At 46.9% G+C, this 20,445-nt stretch overlaps 1 protein-coding gene across 8 annotated transcripts in view; it reads right to left on the bottom strand.

The window, feature by feature from the left end:
• Positions 1-20,445, bottom strand: part of SLC8A3 (solute carrier family 8 member A3) — a 137,145-nt gene that overhangs the window by 65,945 nt on the left and 50,755 nt on the right. The window contains exon 1 of one of the 8 annotated variants that reach the window (XM_086895133.1): positions 12,317-12,415. The exons of the other annotated variants lie outside the window; for them this stretch is intronic. The gene's annotated coding sequence lies outside the window, so the exon portion shown is untranslated. Of the gene's footprint in view, positions 1-12,316; positions 12,416-20,445 lie in introns of those variants that run through there. 8 annotated transcript variants of the gene reach the window in all.

Below are 20,445 nucleotides of genomic sequence, written 5' to 3'. Positions count from 1 at the left end.
CCCTTTGCTAGAGTTACATTTTGCCTCTAATGCTCATTTGAATGACATCAGAGGAAGATGTGACTGCCATTGCTAGAGGGGCCACAACCACTTCTGTCATTACACTGAGCTGTGATTCTTCTGCCTTTAAAAGAGAGCAGCAAAGAGATCACAGAAGCAGAGAGATGGAGATTCTCATCGAACTTGCTGGACTTAACGGGGGTGGGGTGGGTGGGAAATGACATGCATTGAGGAATCCAAGCAAAGGATTTCTTACAGGCAGGCCTCTCTATTACTTGTCTGACCTGGACTGCAAACTAGATCTTGCATCTAGTTAGATCTAGATGTGTCTGCCCCAGACCAGTAGAATATTTCAAATATTATCTAGGTATGAAAAAGGGTATTTTTGTGATTTACCAGCAACCAAGGACAGCACTCCAGCCCTATCCAAGCAGCAGAATGTTGCTAGCTGTAGGGTTCCCCAGACCTGCAGGGAGCTGTTTGACACAGTTGTAATGGGCCATGGCAAAAATGAGAGACGAGACACTCGTTCTTCCCAGCCTAGAGGAACCCAGGTGACACACATCCTCCTTTCTTTCCTCATCAAGTCTGAGAAAGCATCTCTGAAATAAAATCAGAGTATATAATTATGTATGCATGTGCTATACTAAGAAGTGCAAGTGTTACACTGCAGCCTCACATATAAGCCTGACAAAGTGGGAAGATCTGCATAGAGAGCCCTGCTAGATTTAGCTTAATTAATCGCTTTTTCTCAAAAATGCTATTCATAAGTATTTAAAATACTAGTTACAATGTTTTGGTGGGTAGTACTTATTTACTACAGAATAGAGTTTTCTCTCTGCAGCCTGATGGGAAGGCCTGTTGACACCTATGCTCAGAGCTCACATCCATGTAATGACCCTGAGGTTTCACTGCATTAATGCTTTCTGAAAACACATCCAGGGCCCTTGCTCCAGGTGTGGTGCAGGAGGACGGGAAGGGTGCAGACCTACACATAACTCAGCATTCCCTCTCTCCCACCCTTCCAACTGCCCAGTCTGGATCCTGCCATGCTCCCAGAATGACAGCCTGCACCCTTCCAGGACACACAACCACTGATGCTGCTAACTTTGCTCCAGCCAAAACAGTCCCCTCTCCATGCTGCAGGAAGTGCTGGTGCCTAAAGGTAGGAATTTCACTGGGGAAATTTGGAACACCCACTCAGAAGCACTGGCAGCCACCTCCTCACGGCAACACAAATTTCACCAGTGCCAGTCCTTCACACTGCTTTTGAGAAATGCATAGACAAATATTTAACAGAGAAAAAGTCAGTAATCCTAAAAACAAAGATACCAGCACACTGGGCTTTGGGGCTGTAGGTTTTAGAGAAAAAAAAAAAAACCAAAAAGGCTAAAATGATACAGCTAGCTGCTAACATTCAGGAAACCAGGTGGCCAAGCATTCCATCAGTGCCAGTCAGGGCAGGGTTTTTTGTCAGATTTGTATCACTCCCAGATTGCTGCAGATCTGCAAAGACATACTAGCCTGAGCCCTAGAGAAGAGGATGGCCTGTCTTGCTTGGCTGCACCATAGTTGTAAGCCCAGCTCCACCTTGAAGCTGAGCTCTGTCTGCTGGTGGGAACTGTGGAGCAGCAGTGATCCTATGGGGACTGGGCTGGATCCCCACTGGGGACTCAGTGCTCAGCTCATCGATGCCAGCCCACCTCCCACTTCAGATTTACTGCTACTTCTGGCAGTCAGTAAAAGCTTGCAATGCACTAGGCAGGAAACTTCCCCTCTTCAACCCTCCCACCCTTCCAGCTAGAGAAATCTGGGAAGATTTATTACAGCAATAAAAACAAAAGAGACGGAAAGCTCTGGGGGAGTCTCCAAGGCAGGCAGTGCTTCATTAAAGCCCAAGCAGGCTCTTGGGGGGATGCTGATTTCTGGGAGAGACTGCACCGAACAGCAGTAAGCAATTCATCCACTGGAAAGGGAAATGTCAGCCCACGCTCATGTGATACCCCAGCAGAAGGCTAGGAGAGATAATTCAAACAGAAGGGAATATTGGGCTCTGGGCTTTTCAAGTCCCTGAGTGGAAGAGAAACCAGATGGAAAGGGAGATGCTCAAGCACGGGAGCCAAGAAGCAGCCACACGAGAGCACTCCCATCCTCCTACTCCCATCACTGTCTCTCAAGCTCGGGCCATGGTGGTAACCATTACTCTGGTCCCAAAACTTCACACACTGCTACCAAGGCACTGCACCCGTGGCACGGCACTGCCTGCTCTCCCGGTGCAGGCTGGCTCGGAGGGTCAGAATGGCTCCCACATCACCACGTGCCTCGCACTGCTGCAGGCAGATCTCTGAAAGACATCTTCTGCAGGAGCCTTTTGCTCACCTCTGCTCCTACAAACTGTAGTCCCTCTCCTTCCCAGCTCCCAGGATTCCTTACCAAGGCCCCCAGATACATGGAGCATGAGACTGTGTCTCTCTGGCTTGTGGCAGGCAACCTGCAGGGCTTGCAACTCACTGCTTTCCTTCACACAGGTCCACGTGCTCCCACACAGGGACCTACCACTGGCAGTCTGAATTTCCCTGGGAAACACTCCCCATACATCTCCATCACCCTCAGCACCCAGACTGGCTCCTCATGGACAGTCTGGCACCCACAACCTTCTCCCTGGACAGATGCCATGTGTGCTGTAAAGTCATGTTAAGGGTTGTGCTTTTGCATCTAAGGAGAGGGGAGAGAAACCCTTTTGGCCTGAGAAGAAGGAAAGAGAAAATGTAGTCCTTCAGGAGGAAGAAAGTAGTGTAGCAGAGAAAAGCCCTTGTGGCCCTAGAGACTTTAGTCCCATTCTTCCCCTCCACTGAGCTTCATAAAACTGCCTTAACTTCACAAAACTGCCTTTTTGCCTTAGTTTCATCTGCAAAATGGGATGCAAGATCTGTAAGGAATGCTAGAAGGTGCCACTGAAGAGCAAAGTTGCTGCTCTTATGGAGGCTGCAAGGCAGACTCCTTCCCTGTCTGCAGCAAGGTCCCTGCCCTGTTGCCTCCCAACCCAGGGCAGGTGGCTCCACAGTGGGGCATAACACTGGGATTGGGATAATTTAACAATACTTTTACTGCTTGAGATCTTCATTCACAGAAACAGATTCTAACTTCTAACTCAGACTCCACTTCTGACTCAGGCCTGGATTTCCACACAGTAAGGCGACACACAGGTCTTGGTTAAAAGCTATTCTGCACCCCAAATCCTGTCTCAGATACAGATGTGCGTTCAAACCTGCATTTTCTGACAACACAGAAACATGTAACCAACATGTACACCCTGAAGGGCTCTAGATGAAATGTATCTAAGGGTACACACTGAAGTTGTGCTGATCAGCTGCCCCATCCCATCTCAAAGATCTCAAGATACAACAGCAACTTCACTCCAGCAGCACTGCGTTTCAAGAGGACAGGAGGGAACAAGCAGTACCCTGGAAAAACCATCACAGTAATACTCTAACCCCTTCCAACACTGACTTACTCGGTACTATTGATTTGACAAAATCAACAACCAAAAAGCAAAGAGTAAATAAAGGAGGAGGTGATTTTCAGTCCTCATTTTCAATAAGTAAGTGCTCAAAGCTTTCTATGCTCTTAAATAGTTGCCTGGTTCTTTCCTCCATGCAAAGCTTTTCAGTTCACCTTTAAAAGAAAGAGATGGATGACTTAAGAGTCCAGTATTCCAAAAGCAAATCTCCTCTCCCCACACAATAGGCAATAATTCAGCACAGCTATGCTGCCACCAGTAATGCTTCTCATCTTCCCAGTGCACCTTTCCTGTCACTCCCTGGCAGGGGAAAATGGATGGTATATTCTCCCTGCTATGTCAGGTTTCAGGGTGGGAAAGACAGGAAATGGGTGACCTTGCAAACACTGCCAGCAAGTCACAGGCGCCAGGCTCAGAGGTGGCTGGTGGTCTCCTTCATAACTGCATGGCTTTGCTAATTACATGCTTTAAAAATACTAGTCTTAAAGGGAGACACATTAAACTACCCAGAGCATGGTCAGTGTTAGAGGGACTCAGTAATTTTTTTGTTGTTGCTGCTGCTGGTATTTATTTGCATGTTTGGGTTTCCCCTTGCAATGGTTTCCATATGAAACAAGATTGAATGAATCAAGTCAGAAGATTACCATTTTCATTTATTTACTTTTAACTGTCACTTCTGCAAACCCAGCCTAGGATCTGAGTCAGGCATGACTTTGTCTGCTTTCCCTGGTAATAAAGACCTTGTAATAACAGAGGAAAGCCTGGTGCTGACAGACAAACCAGAAGACATCCCAGTACTGTTTGTGGAGGACCAGGAACAGTTTACCCATGCTGCCTGCACAAACAGAAGCAATTCACACAGAGAAGACCAGGCCTTGGAAAACTTTAAAGCTGAGAAGCTGGTAAAAGAAGGGAACAGATACTATTTTTTCTGGTCTGGTATCCTTCATGTTGCCTGTGTCCCTGGGTGCAGCACAGCTCAGGAAGCACACCATAGCATGCAGTCAAGAGCATGCCAGCCACTCTGCCAGAGGCAGGGAGCCCATGTCCAGTGGGAAAAGCCCACTGCCACAGCACCAGTACGGCCACCAAGCCTGGAGTAGACAGTGTACCATTCCCACCACTCTCCCAACACCTCACGGGGAACAGACAGATCTCAGGGACCATCTCTTCTCCATCAGGATGGAGCAGGACACCTCTCTAGCACAAGGGAACTCATACCAAACCTTTCAGGGTCTTTCCCAAGGCTTCAAGTTGCCACCCTGCCACCATTCAGCCCAATGCCAAGTGATGGTTTTCTCCATTACCACTGAAAGATGCTAAGCTGTGAGCTAATGTGCAGTTCAAGCAATGTACTTGAGAAACACCTTAGGTCCTCAGAAGGAAGAGATACTCAGTCCAGTGGGGACCCTGACACTGAAGATGTGCTGTCTGACATGAGTTTAGTCCTGCATTCCCCTGGCTGCAGTCCATGCCACTGGATATATGTAAGAACTCGACCCTACACAGAGCTCTGCTGAAGCCAGCATCCTGCAATACCAGCACCCAGTGCAGAACAGACACCTTTAGCTTTATCCCCACCCTTGGGTCTTCTGAGTCAGCTCCAGCCTTCCTCAATATCACTCTGACCCTTCTTACATGTTCCCTCTTGGGGCAGACATGCTCAGTCCTGGGCTTCCCTGGAACAGAGCAATGGAGGAAGCAGTGGCCAGAGACAAGAGACTTTCCATGATATTTCAGCACAGAAAAGGTAATGGCCGCTACATTACCCCTATTTTCCATGTGGGGAAACTGAGGCACGGAGCAGTAATGCAGCTTCCCCACAGCTGCACAGCAAATCAGAGGCAGATCCAGGAGACCACAGTTTCCCCCATCTTGTGTTACACAGTAATGGTTGAAAAAGGGAAATCAGCCAGCCAGACCTAAAGTAGCCACAGGCATTTTAGCAACAGATTGAAACAGACTTTTCTGCTTGCAGCTGCCTTAGCTGCACCTTGATCTTGGGCTGGACTAAATGCCCTTCATAGACCCTTTTACCATTTTTACCACCTTTTACTTTTTACCACTTTTACCATTTTGCTGCAAGGACTCATTAGTAAGTGAGCAGAGATGCTTCCTCAACTACTCCCTTTAGAGCTGCATCATATGAGACTATTAAACATGGCCAGAATGAGAAAAGATGCTCAACTGGAACACCACTGGAAAAAAATCCCAACAGAAATTATGCCTAATCTAATCCAAGTCTACTCAGTTATGGCAAATGAAGCCATGATAAAGGTGTTTTCTTTTTGGCAGCAAGGGGTGGGGAGTTGGGAGGGCAGTGCAATAGACCTGGGCCAGCCTGAAATCCAAAATCCAATTTGTGCTGTGCCAGCTGCTCCCCAGCCAGCACTGTCAAGGAGCTCCACTGTGGCCAGAGCTTGGGGGTGCTACTGGGTGCCCCAGTGTAATGGCACAGTCCTAGACAGCAGTTCCAAGTGCTCCTTGCTGGCTTCTTTGAGGAATCAGAACCTGCCACAGCCTGTCTTCTATCCCCATCTTCTATGTTTAGCATGAGAAGGTACACGTGCTTCCAACATCATGTAAGAAAAATATAATCTAGCAACACTGGGAAGGCCTCATCTGCCTGGGGATGCTCTGGAAAATTAAGCTGAATTAATTAGGAATGGGAAGTTAAGGCATTAGAAAGCCCTGTGTTGATGCTCATGCTCTGAAGTAACATGACCTCAGTTCAGTTTAACTTAATCTTCCTGTAAAAGGCAATTAAGCTAGAGTAAGGTCCTGGGAATGAGCTACCCACACAAGGAGTTAACAGACTTTAACTAATGTCTGCAGACAAAGCCTCAGTCACTAAAACTAGAACTTGTTCAGCCTGGTTTTGAGAGACTCAAGTTTGACTGTGCTCTACCAACCTGGACAGCAGAACCATCACACTGTGGTTTCATTCCTTTTCAAAATTTTTCACGGTTTCTGGTCATCTCTACAGAGCCATCACGTGCTTCCTGAAGAGCAGCGCCACCATAGCCTGTGCTCTACCACTCCAAATACACAGCTGGTACCAGTACAGCTAGAGGGTGTTTAAATAGCTATTAACCACTGCAGTCATGCTCTACCACACCAGCTCTGGTCAGCACAGAATGTTCTAAATGCCAGCCTATTGCTATCATTTGAATGTTATTTTATTATTCTGTAGTGAGAGGATAAGTACTTGTTTCTTGATTGTGACAGTAAATCAAGAGAAAGATGTCTGTACTCAACCATTTGAACAAAAATAAAGATCCCCACTTAAAACATGATTTGGTTTTGCCATGGAAAATGGAGCTTGAGCCTGCAGCCTTAGCACAGCAGCGCTCTGGCACACATAACTACATCATCCAAATTAAGGGGCAATATCAAGGAGAACAATGGATGGCAGAATTATTTTTTTGTCCCATGGCATGACAGAGATGCTTTCCCAAAAGTAATTCTTACTCTTCACACACAGTGCAGACATCAACAATTGCAGCCACGTCTCATTATTTAAATCCCATGAAGCCATAATCTATCAGTCAGTGCAATACTGCTCAGCACAGCGCATCTCTGTGTACTACAGAACAAACTTCCCAGAGTCCCTAATGAGAAAAGAGCTTAGTACACTACTCTTACACAACATACTAGAAATTAAATATAACAGCACATAATGAGAGAACTGCTGCAGGCTTATTTAGGCCACCAAAGTTTTGCAGCTAAAATAGCTCTGGAGTTAACTGTTTCACCCTCTGCAGTGAAGTGCTAATGGACAGTGAATGCCACAATACACAGCCACTGACTTGGAAGGGAATTTTTGTCGAAAAGGCTTGGAGCAGTGGCTTTCAGCCTGCCATTTTGAAGGCAGACTGAGGACTGCTCCTGAGGGATTCACAAAAGGTTACTGGAAAAAACAAGATTGCTGTACTCCATAAGACAAAGTCAGATGTCTCTAAAGGGGCTCATATATTCTCCTAGAATATTTTGAAGGCAGCAAAAATTGAGAAAGGCTGACAACCCCTATATGAGGGACAAACTCCTTATTTTATTTTGCCTGGTTTACACCAGTGTAACTCTCTTAATGTGAAGGGATCCTCTTCTGATGTACACCAGGGGCTCAGTAAAAATTAAGAGAGAATTAGGCACAGGTCAATTCAGCTGCACATGGCAGAATCAGGATAATTAATCTATTGAGAGTACAGTGGATTGCAAAAATCCAACAAGATGTTTCTCATACAAAGCTCTGCATGTAGAAGACACAGAGTACATTTCATTATCAGATAAACAGTTTATAATTGTGTCATTAAATATCATTTTATAATGACACACAGTGGGGGCAGTATTAATGTTCTGCTTGGCATTATTGACTTCTAGGACTTAATAATGCAAATGGGACACTCTCTTAACTAGATTTTTTTCTCTTGAGTTTAAATAGAGACTGAGCAAAACAAAGGGTATTCCTCTCCATCCCAGGGAAGGCTTTCACAGAAAAACACCTTTCACTGAACATGCCACATCCTCGCCCTGCACAGCTGCACTTAGGAGCTCACTGGACAGAGGTGCACCCTGCAGATCTCCGTGCCTCCTGCCCCAGCTCCCACTTCAGGCAGCCAGCCCAGTGAGGGTCACTGGGGCACAGCATAGCCATGCTCAGCTCCAGGCAGCTTACTGCAGAGCAAGAGTCATGCTAACAATGGAGAGGCAGGCTAAGGAGAAGCAAAGCAGGAGTGCCTACAGCAATGCAAGTGTGAACCTCTACATCAGAAACGAGCTGTGCCCAAAGTCTGTGTTTCAATCTGAACAAAGTTGTGATCCCTGCGTGATGCCAGACATGCCATCAAATGTCCATCCTGCTTACATGTGCAGAACTGAAAATCCATTTATCTGGGCCTGGCAATGTCCCTGTTTGCAATGGTCCTGTGGCAGGGTGCAGCACTCCATGGTCTGTATGGATAACCAGCAATGGCATGAGGTACCTTGGCCCTGTCCAGGATCAAGTCTAATTCTGGAATGAGCCAAAGGGAATGAGATGGTCTCCCCTCTGTATTTTGGCTCCCAGTCATCAGGAACTAGGGACCACCTGTGGCCCAGTCTGTATCCACCACAGTGTGCTGAACACATTGGGCTCTGAGAGAAGCTGCCCTTTTCTAAAACCTTAAAGCTCGCTTACTGGAGGTGACCACCACCATTATCTAGGATGTTCCTCACCTTTTCTTATATTTGCATTACTTGCCAATCTGGACTTCTTTCTCCGAGGACATTTAAAATCATATAAAGCAGAGGTGCACTTGGAGGTAAAACACACACAGACTGAGAAATAGAGGGTTGGAGAAGAGGAGATGGATATAGAAGCATAGTCAGAGAAGAAGAGAGAAGAAAAAGATTACAAAACTCCATTTGGCTTGTATCAAGAAAAATGGAGGCCTGGTCCTATTCCCAACTGCACAAGCCCCTATTGTTTAATGACGGATCAGTATTCAAGCAATAATCACAGTCAGCCCCATTGTACAATATCCAGTTGTTCTGCGTCCTTTCAGGGCATGTTTGATGAATTCAGTCAATACTCCTAACCTTAGGCTGGAACGTGGGTGGCTCTGTCACTGGATGGCACAGCTTACACAGGGACAGTGCCAAAAAGTACTAATTTCGAGACTGATCCCTTAAAGCATTGGTCTGGTAGTACAACATGCTGCTGTGCCATGCCAGAGCATCCCCCCTGGGATTTGCAGGCTGCAATTAGCAGGTGAATGTGCCACCTTCCCCGGGGCTGATGAAAGCACCTCAGTCCCTATTGATTGCCAATCAATAGCCACTTCCCATTTCTCCCTCTCAGTTTCTGCAGTAGCAAGTGTTAGTAATCAAATAAGAGTGGCAGGCTGATAAGATCCTGTTATCAGTGCACCAGCAAAATGGGATTCTAGATCTAATCTCTTATGTCACATTTTCAACCCAAATCACTGAGATTTAACCCTCTCAACAACAAGCATGTAGCCACAGATGCTTGAGAGAAAATTTCCCAATCTCCATCCAGGTCAAGAAAGCCAATGGAAGTGCCAAATTCCTGCTCTGACTGAAATCCAGGGAGAGCAGGAACAATTGCAGAAAAGGCTCCTAATAGTAGGAATTACTGCATCTTCTCATGGCTTCCTATTGTGTTCCAAGTCACCACAAGGAACAAAAATGCTATGCAGCCAAAAGAGTATGAACTGCCCTTTTATTACATTTTTCACAAAGAAACACTTCTAAAAACAGGTTCTCAAAGAATATTTCACAGACTGCTCTTCTGAGCCTGTGAAATTTCCATACCCTTTCAGCTAGGAAAATAAAGTCCTTCCACTCCATAGTCCATAGGGGACTTAAATATTTCAGTTCCTACTTCCACTCCAGTCCTGGCAGACCTTGGTTAAAATCTCATGTAAATAGCCCAATTTCATGGCTATTTACTGACATGTCCTCATGGCACACAGCCATCTAGGGACACCTGGACTGCCTGAGAAAGGAAGCTTTAAATAAGCTGTCATGACTGCATGGTTTGTGCCCTTCCAACCAATCAAGTCCAAATGACATGGAAGTAACTTGCCAGCAAAACAGCAAATACCAGCAAAGAGATGGTTAACGCAACTCCCTCTACTCGCTCTAACTGCAGGAGTCTTTCTACTACATTTGAGATGCTTGAGCTCAGGCCCTCAGAGGACTACTCTATTTAAAATTGAATGTCAACAGGGAAAAAAAATAAAAATTCAACCAGACATCAGGGTTCAAAGACAGCCAGGCTGGCTGTTGTGTACTTCAGATGAAATACATATTATCTGAGATACCGAGAAGATGGTGCTTCTTCCCTCCTTGTCTTTAGCCTTTTTTTTTTTTTTTTCCCTATTATTTCTGCTTCTCCTGGATTTTATCCCTTTCTGCCAGTGTCCAGAAGAGAAACTTGCTCTAGGATCACCACTACTGATCTCTCCAGCCAGTTTCACACAGGGCATAAACGAGGGGAACTTATTTCTGCCCCACAATTTCAATGAGTGATAGACACTTGAAGTTTAGACCTGAAGGTCAAAGCAGCAGATCACCAGGAGAGGATGTTGCTGCCATGTCCTCAGCTAATTCCAGCAGCCAATAATGGCTGTATACACCTGGGCAGATGGAAAATGAGTAACACATGGTGAGTACATAACACATGTATCATGCAAAGGGACATTATCTAACACTCCCCAGAGGTCCAGCAAGAAGGACACTTCCCAGACAGGGATATAAGTTCTACTGCAGAGCTGTGCTCACCCCAGCTCTGCTACATGCCCAGTAATCAGCACCTGAGCTGGTCAGCATCTAAGAGCACTCACCCACTTCAAATGGGAGAAAAATCACAAAATGGCCATTGGGTGGGAAATTCAAACTCACCAGATTTGCTTGAATATTCCCCAGAGTAGAGGAGAAGGTGGCAGCCCAGGGAGACCCTCTCTTGATATCCCAGTGAGGGCCAGAGCTGATTCCATCTTTTACAGGGAACAAACCTCTGCCACTGCCTGCAAAATCCCAAGTCAGTGGCAGTGACAACTCTGGCTAATATTTCAGACATGCTGTGCAGCTGACTGATGTCCACAGGGACCACCAGGGTCTCAAGGAGCTCACCCTAGCCACATTTGCCATTGAGACAGGAACACCAGCAAGGCACATAACTGTGTGTGAGCCTAACTTCTGGGAGGGAGTTACAGAAGGACTCTTGGAAATCTGTAGCTGAACCCCAGCATTGCATAGGTGTCTGGCACTGTGGTTTCTTCCCTGTGTTGCTGATACTAATCCCTCTTATATAGTTCACTGATTGCTGGTTAATTATATATTGCTGATAAATCAATGCACTGCTCCAATCTTGCTTTGCTTTAAACTTCATGAACTAAGCAATTTCTCCCTGCAGCACAGCTCCTTCCCTGCAGAGCTATTCCCAGCCAGCCAGCCCCCAGCCTGCACCAGGGCAGTGGCTGACCCCATCCCAGGTACAAGATGTGCATTTCTCTCCCAGCTTCCCAAGGCCCCTTGGGCCCTTTCTGCTGTACACCAAGGTCTCTTTGGCCAGCAACCCACACTCCAGCATGGATCCAACTTCCCCTTGGACCACAGTGCATATGGGCTCATCAGGAGAGGGCTGCATGTTACCCTGTTATCCCTGGCATGGATTAGGATGCTGTACTGTTCAGGTCTTACGCTGGCTTCTCAAGGCTGTGATTAGGAACTGGCTACCCTCACAGCACTGACCACTACCTTTTCAGTCTGATAGACCAGACAGCCTGTTAATCCATCTTGTATCACCTATCAAGGCTGTCTCTTCCCAGTCTGGCTATAAGGATGCTATAGGAGAACAGATGAAAAAACAAAAGCCAAGATAAATGTCACCCACTGCTCCCCCCATGGCCACCATCTCAGGCATCTCACCACAGAAAGCCATCAGGTTAGTCAGGCACGATCTGCTGTAGTAAACTCATGCTGACTGTTCCCAGTCACCTTCTGCAGCTAGAAAGAGCACAATCTCACACACATCCACTCCCAGCTGGTTTTCTTTCAATGTAAAAAAGCTTTTCCTTGTAGGTTCTCAGTTTAGTCATGGCTAAAAGCAATTTAAAGTTTCTGAAGTACCCAAACAGTCTCTGGTGAAAGGACTGAGTGAATAAGGGCTTATAGCACAAGATAAGCACGTGCCCACGTCACACGCCCTGACATCAGCTAACAAACAGGCTGAGAGACCCTGCCACCTTTATGGATGGGACTTCAGTCTCCACAGGTCTCAGAGGTGCTCACCAGAGTCTGGAAACAAGTTCTTATTGGCTCAGTAGAGACAGCATGAGTGGAGGAAACAGTAGCATCAGCCTCTGTGCACAAAAACCGCGATGTGCGTGTGAGAGGAGGGAATGGTGCACCCAGTTGCTGCAAAAAGGCAGAAACAGATCAACAGTTCCACAGTTGCTAAGTGGTTAGCAAGAGGTTGATGCTTTAAATGGCAGGGCTCTGGTGAGACACTACATCCCTGCAGGAGCCTCCCAGCAAGAGCTGACATTCAGATCCAGGCGGGCTCCTTGGAGAGGGCTGTGGGAGCAGGGTCAGCAGTGCCACAGCATGCCACAAAGCCCACCAACCTATCACTGTTCCCAAAGAGGATCCAATCTGGGATCCAAAATGTGCCCCATCTGGACATGGCAATAGAAGCATTTCAAGAGCTGACCCTGGGCAGGCCATCCCAGGGAGGCTTTGTCCTCAGCGCCTGGTGCCCATGTAGGAATGAATCCTGTGATTTTTGCAGCAGATCTGCATTCCTGATGAAGAAACTGTCTGATTTCTAGTCCCTGCATCCCAGCCATGTCAACCACTGCTCTCCAGAGCCTGTGTTTTCAAGTCAGCACCACACAAACTCTCCAGTCCCCCATCCAGCACTGAAGGATGCTCAGCTCCCAGGCACTCACACCTGGCTCACTGCCTGCTCCCCAAGAGCAGCACACCCCTCCTCGTGGAACAGGCACGCTGCTGCTGACTGTGCCAGCCCCCAAACCTGCCCAGCACAGGCATCTCCTAGTCCTGATAACCCCCTGCCCTATGGTACCTCACAGGACCACCGGCTGCCAAACACTGCCTACTTGTGGGCACTCGCTTTTTCTCAGCAGATAAAATGATTCTGCTGCTCAATTTGTTGAGTGATTTTGGATTCCCATACAAAAGGAGAAATAAAACCACAAAATATCTTTAATTGCTATGAGGAACTGCCCAGGATAACCAAATAGTATTACCTCAATATTCCTCAGGGCCTCTCAGTGCTCTGCCTACAGGAGGTCAGATAACCCCCACTGTGCTACTGTCCCACCTCCTTGTGAAAAAGCATGCAACTGCTCCCAGGGCCAAGTGAAGCAAAAGCCAGCTGGTAAGAGGAGTTTCCCCAGGAACAGAACACCAAGGTGTTACAACACCAAGGTTTTAGAACACCAAATGCACACGAGCAGTGAGCGTTACTCCAGAGCTGTGGTGAAAATACAAGTCAAATGCAGCCAGTGAGAGCCTGCCCCAAGTGTTTGTCTAAGTCTCCTGTCCTGGACAAGGATACAACGATTCAGATTTTTCCTTCATGCCAGATCTCTTGTTTTGCTGCAATGTTTGGAGCTGGGGATCGTCATTACAGATACCTATATGCCAAGAAGAAAGAAGATAAACATGGGGAAGAATGTTGGTTTTCTCTTCACTCCAAGCCATGCTCAACAGCAGTGCTGCCTGAAAAAAGAACAGATGCCTTCCCAGTTTTCTGATGCATTCACTGGCAGTAGGTAGTAGAAGCACATAGGCTCCAAAGTGCTAGATTGTTTTCCGGGGTGAGGGAGCAGAGACAGCAGAAAGAGCAGAGGTTAGCTCCTCCTTCCTTTCCTAGCTCCTTGCTTCAGTGAGACTCATATTTCCTTTCCTACCAGTTAGTAGAGAAGAAAATGGGAGATGAATTCATCTCCAAGACATTCTCACTGACTGAGGAGCCCTGGTTGAAGTCTTGCAGAAGGAAACCCATCCCCACGTTGGAGGAGAAAACCAAGGCCCCATGGTTCTTAGCAAGGAACTCTCATCCATTTCACATTCCAGCCACGATGCTCTCTATCTGCCTTTCTCCAGATTACTAAGCAATTCACAGCAGAGCTCCTCTGAGCCCTGGACACAGCCCCACCAGGGCCCTGATGGCCAGTGATTCCCCATGGAACTGTCTCCAAGGAGAAAATCACACAGAGATCACAGAATCAATTAGGTTGGAAAAGACCTCTGAGATCATCTAGTCCAACCTGTGACAAACATCACCTGGTGAGCCAGACCAGAGCACTGAGCCCTGCTGGCCTTTCCTTAAACACCTCCAGGGACGGTGACTACATCAGCACCTCCCTGCCCTTTCCACTATCCAATCACCATTTCTGTGAAGAATTCCTTCCTAAAAAAGACCCTGCACCCTAGTGCCATCTAAACAAAACTCAACTGCACCTTTGGTGATTCACCCCCAAAATGCTAGTCAAGGACACACACTGGGACTCAGATCCAGTGTCTTCAAGCTCAGCATAATGTTCTCCTGCTTTGTAATGGGAGGAAACCTCACTCATCCACTGTCTCCATCACCTACCTCTCAGAGCTCCTTGCCTCATAGTCCAGAGGTGTCAGCTCACTCAGAGCTCTGGGATCTGAGGGAAAAAAGACACTTGGAGGCTGACAGACAGCAGCTCAACATTACCTACAGCAACTACAATCCTGTGACAGGTAGATGAGTTTGCTCACATGGGTGGATGAACTTTCTGTGAGAGCCATCTGAGGCTGCTGAACTACAGCAGGATTGGGGGCAGCCTTGGCAGAGCATCGTCTGTCCTCTCTGGACTAGGGATATTCTTCAATCACCAGGCAGACAACGCTGTTTCCCAGCTGACTTCTGCTGTGGTTCAGGAAATTCCTCCACAGGATTTCTTTAGGTACTTGAAAGTCACTCTGCTCTCTCTCTACAGTTTTCTTCAGATTCATTGAAGCTGGTGCCTCTTGTGAGAGTTAATTGGAATTCCAACATCCCATGGAAGTCCTCTACACGGTGGCCAGTGTTCCTCACTTCTAGTCTAAAACCCTTTCAGATGCTGCAGTGCTGTGGTTCACACCAGGGGGCCTGCATTACAACTGATAGTACAATTGCTCCTCTTCCCAGAATATCCCAACTTGTATTAAAATCTTACAAACTATCAGCAGAAAGGTAGGACACTGCCTCTGATGGACCTCAATTCCTGCAGCACGTTCTCTGTCGCTGGCTATTACTACACAATAAGGGGGAAAAGACAAGTTTAAAAGCATAAAGAAAATTCCCAATATTTAAAATTCCCAATAAGCTTTAGAGAAGATGGCAAAGGTACAGGTGAGCAGCCCTGGCTGGAGTGTCCTGAAGGTTGGGAAGAGAAATGGGGGCGCAGTGATGCTCACATGCTGCTAGCAGGTTTATTCTGCTGGCAGGGATTCCCTTCAGAAGCATTTGGGTAAGTACTGTACACCACCGAGTTCAATCTGTGCTAAGCAGATTAGTTCCTTACCGGTGAAAGGTTCTGGGCAGCAGCAGACAGTTGCTCACCATGTGATATGAGGGGGCTGTCATTATGTTTCATAGATATGATATAATTATATGCTCCCTGGAGGGTACTTCTAATTGAATTATAGGGTGTCTCACAAGTATTCTGGGCAGCGGTTCGAGGAAGCTCTCACCGCCCAAAACAAGACAGAGATACCCTTTCATTCCATTAGATGTTCTCTCCAGGGAGCAGGCCATTACCTTATACAGCAATTCACTTTAAAAAATCATCTCCCCCTATCAAATTGGGAGAAAGGTACCTTTAGCAGAAGTTTGTTGATGCTGCATATCTCCTCCACAACCTCACAGCCCTGAGAAACTCCTTTGCTGCTACCAGGACAGCCCTACACCACAAAGGAGAAATCCCTTTCCTTCCCAGGTAACTGCTGGGCTCCATTCCCAGATTTGGGACAGGAAATATGGCACCACATGAGGTATGACACATCAGGCTACGTGTACATGGGAATCTCAGCCTTCTTCAAAAAGATCCCAAGAAGCTGTCTCCAAAGGCATTTGGCCTTGTCCCAGGCCTGGCCATTCAGGGGCTCCAGTCAATACAGCACATCCTGGGAAGGGTCCTCCTTCTGCCTGCTCATCCATCTGTCCTGCCCTCATGTGCCCCAGAGCTGTGAATGACCACCCTGGTCCCTCAGAGACAGACAGAGTGAGCCCAGCACAAAGCAGCTTTTTCCCCTGGGGCTGGCCATGCTTCCATTGCTGGCACCCAAAGGCAGTGGCCTATTTCACCCTTGGATTTTGGTCTCCATTTTAGTCTGGACTCAATCAGATTTTCCCTCATGAACCAGATCCTTCCAGGAGAGCTGCAGCACCAGGCTTGCAAACCCAGCTGCCCTGCTGTCCCTGCACCATGGCACCTTACCTCCTCCAGCTCCTGGATGGCCAAAAGCACTGCACAGGAACATGGGAGGGGATCAGCTACTCCCCACAGAGCTCAGAGAAGAAAAAACCCACCTGCCACTTACTGATGTTCTCCCAGCAGCACAGGCAGCAGATCCTTTGCTCTTTACCCTCTTTCCTGGGCACTGCGCTCCAAGGAACCCACTCTGCACTTCCCTCCTGCTCTGCCACTGCTGTCTACAGCTTACTGTCAAGCCAGGGCAGATGTCACTTCTGTTGTGCTGGATTTTTGCTGCCCCATACCATTTAAAGGATGGGTTAACTAAGCCTCTGACATTTTTTTTTTTTTATCCAGTACCTCAAGGGAAAGCCAGCAACAGCTGCCCACCACAAAGCCTAATGACCTACTGAAGCTGACATCAGCTCTGACTCCTACAAACCATGTCTAGCACTGCTCCACTTCTCAGGCCACAAAAAGAGCAAGAAAGACAATTATGTCAAGAATTTGCTAATCACAGAGCATTAAGACTTTCCAATAGGACAGGCATTGTCTTTGCCACTGAGATGGTGTGCCCAGCTCCTCGTGTTTTCCCAGTGCTACAGCCTCTCACACCAGCACTAGCCAGGCTACTCCACCCCACCACAGCTTTCAGACACTGGTCTGTCTGCAGGATCCAGCTGATGAAACCCTGGGAGCCCAGCAAGCAGTTATTGCTCAGAAGCTCACTGTGCTTCTGCCTTATTCAGAGTTCCACCCGCCTCTGGTGGTGTCAGCTAACAGGACACATCTGGGAAAAACTGCCAGTTCACATGTTCCCTCTTCCCAGCTCCACCACAGAATGAGAAAACTACTGTGAGCTACAAACGCCCATCACAGCCCACCCCAAAAGTAACCATATTCAGTATCTTAGAAAACAGAGCATTTGATATCTTGCAAAGCCAATACACTGGTCTTGTCACAGCCTTCCTGAATAGCATTGTGATCTAGTTGTCTTTACTGAAGGAAATGGAGATAGCAGTATTAAACCAAAACTCTCAAGCAGCTGAGGTGAAGGAGAGACCAATCCAGGAGGGAAGACAGGTAAAGCTCAGATAAGTGGAGTAAAATTTCTACATTAAATATTGATGGTTTTATCACACTTTTTTCTTTAAAGGATAGAAGTGAAGCAGCAGAGTGCTCAGGTAGGCAATTTTCTGAGGGTAGGACACATTTGGCTTGCTTATCTCATGGAAATGCAGCAGGAGATAAACCATCAATGACACACTCAGCCAAACAGCCACAGCACAGGCAGGAGCAACCATTCCTGGAAACTCTTTGGAGCGGTGAACAGGGCAGAGAGAAGAAGTTTCTTTCTTCCCCAGCACCTAAAAATACTAAAGGGGATTTTCCACCATCTAGCAGAAGGAGCAGGAGAACAGAGCCATCCATGGCTTTTAACACCCAGAAGGTCTCCACAGGAGGATATGGAAGGAGAGAGTCAGGACAAGCAGAGGCTGTCAGGAATGTGCTGTTCAGAGGAGGGTTTCCAGTCACTGTAGTCCAGCTCTGGGGCTGCACCATGCTGCACATGAAGCTGCTCAGGCTTTGTGGTACCTCATGAAGATGCTTAGGCTTTGTGGCACCTCAGCAGATGTCTCTGCTGGCCTCCTAAGGACAGTTCCTGCAAACTCTGGCAGGCAGAACTATAATTTCCTATCTGATATTCCGACTTCCACCTCGCTGCCCTTCCAGCACAGTCCACCCAAAGGGTGTGACCCAGGAAGCAGCCAGTGTCTGCTCAACACCAGGACTGACTTCAGCTGAAATGCTCACAGCAATACATGCTGGCACCCAGCACCCAGGCAGAGACTTGAGGGGCCTCATCTGTCAACAGCCCATCTGTTAAGACAGCTGCAAATTTGTATGAGTCCACATTCCTCCCACCTTTAATCTGCTGTTTTCACTGAAGCTAAATGGAGGATGAACTTGGTCCCTAGTGCTTCGATCAGCTAGCATAGCAAATTCTTTTATCACCTTTTTTTCCTGACACGAGGTAAATAAAAGCCAAAGCACATTGCTAGCAACAGGTAAATCAGCTCTTATTTGGAAACAGCTGCCATCTTGCACCAGCATGAGCTGCTTCTCTTTAATCACATCAAAAACATGCTGAAGGACCTCTGGGTGGGGATACTTTAGACTCTGTTGTTCTCTTCATCTCATTTACAGAAGGATAAGCCCATACTAAACACAAACTTTACCGGCATTCTGATTTGTTAGAAGTCACAGACACTTTATAACAATGCTGTAAGTAGCATTCCCACTGCTGGCCTTCAAAAAAAAAATCCCCAGCACGTATGATGGGATGATACATGGTTCAACAAGCTTGCCACCAGCATCTCTTCTTATCCCCTTTAGCTGCATCACTCAAACTTCCTCCTTCTTCTTTACATGTGGGAAACAAATACAATCTGTGCCTCTAACTCTGTGCGTAAAGGATGTGGCCTCTAAGTTATTCATTTTGCAAAGGTGCTCCACTCAGCAAGGCATGAGTCAGTATGAGTTAAGCAGGCAGACCCACAGTAAACCTGTTTTATCTTGGATCAGTTCTCTGGTCTTTTAGTTCCTTTTTAAACCAAAATTTGATTGTGTCATTTGTCAGGGTGAATTTCTCTGTGTTTGCCCTAAATTAGGAATATCACTGCCCTCTCCTATACACCCCAGAATATCCCTTTGAAGGGCCTGCTACTTGAAGAATCCACTAGCTTCCCAAGAGCTGCTGAAGAGCTGATCTCTGCCACGTGCCTCATTTCTGAGCTGGGGTCCCAGGCCTCCCCTATTTAACACTGTCACTTAATGCCTCCTTTGATGGGCAAGAAGTCAGTCCCTGAGACAGGATGTTTGTCCTTCATGGACAGAGGGCAAGTATATCCCCCTGACACCTGCCAACAGGGCTATCTGGGAAGGTAAAGGTCAGCTCAGGGCTTCTCTTCTTCCCAGTGTGGTGTCAAGGTCTCACATTTCTGCAGGCTGGTTTTACAGACACTCCAGAAACAGTCCCCTGACACCTTACACTAATCCCCTGCAGGTCACATCACCTAGACCTCACAGTGGCAAAAATTACAGCATCTGTGCATGTATGTAAAGGAATTCAGTTAAATTAGATACTGCTGAGATGCTGATAACAAAACTGACAGGAGAATTTTACAGCAAAAAGCAAATACAACAGCCTTTCACCACTGACAAAATATTGTGAGCAAGTTTGCTTAACTGGAGGGCGGCTGCTACTGTTTCCCCTTAATGTGAATTGAAATAGGGATCAAGAACTTCTAATTTAAGTGTAGAAGCAGGAAAAGAAAGCCAGAAGGTGCTTACCCACTAAAAGAGGCAAACTAGAGAAAAGTTTGGAGGATTCAATCTCAACAGGCTCTAATAGAGAGGAAGCATTTTCTCCTGAGAGAAGGAAAGCATCAGCCTCACACAAATTCTCATTGCCTGGAGCCCCACTAATAAGCCTTAATTTTTTGAAGGCTGTCTTCTCAGAGCTCAGAACCTTAGGGTCAGTGTATGGTGTGTGAGAGCTATTGAACAAGATTTCAGACTAAAGTAGCAAAATAATTTTGTTATTTCCTTGGTCATTAATTGGAGTCATCACAGCTGATATAAATAAAGCAAAGTCTGATGATGCAGCAGACCTCCATGTCATGTAGCCAAAATTTAATTCAGGAAAATGAACATCCAAAACTGCAGCTTCTCTTGTCAGCTTGGGGGAATAGTGAGGTATTCCAGTTACTGCCTACACCTGTACCATCCCATCTCTCAGTGTCTGGAGAGAGTGAATCCATAAAAATTCAATGTGGCCCTGAGTAATGGGAATCTATAAGCTTGATGTACACAGACTTTCTCTGGATAGAGCACAGGTCAGCAGTTCAGGGAGATCAGCTTTTATTCGTGCCTTTGCATTTGATCTGCTGGGTAATCCAG

This window comes from Cyanistes caeruleus, chromosome 6 (assembly GCF_971803275.1).
Source record: "Cyanistes caeruleus chromosome 6, bCyaCae1.hap1.1, whole genome shotgun sequence".
NCBI lineage: Eukaryota > Metazoa > Chordata > Aves > Passeriformes > Paridae > Cyanistes > Cyanistes caeruleus.
This window is presented reverse-complemented; position numbering and strand designations above follow the sequence as displayed.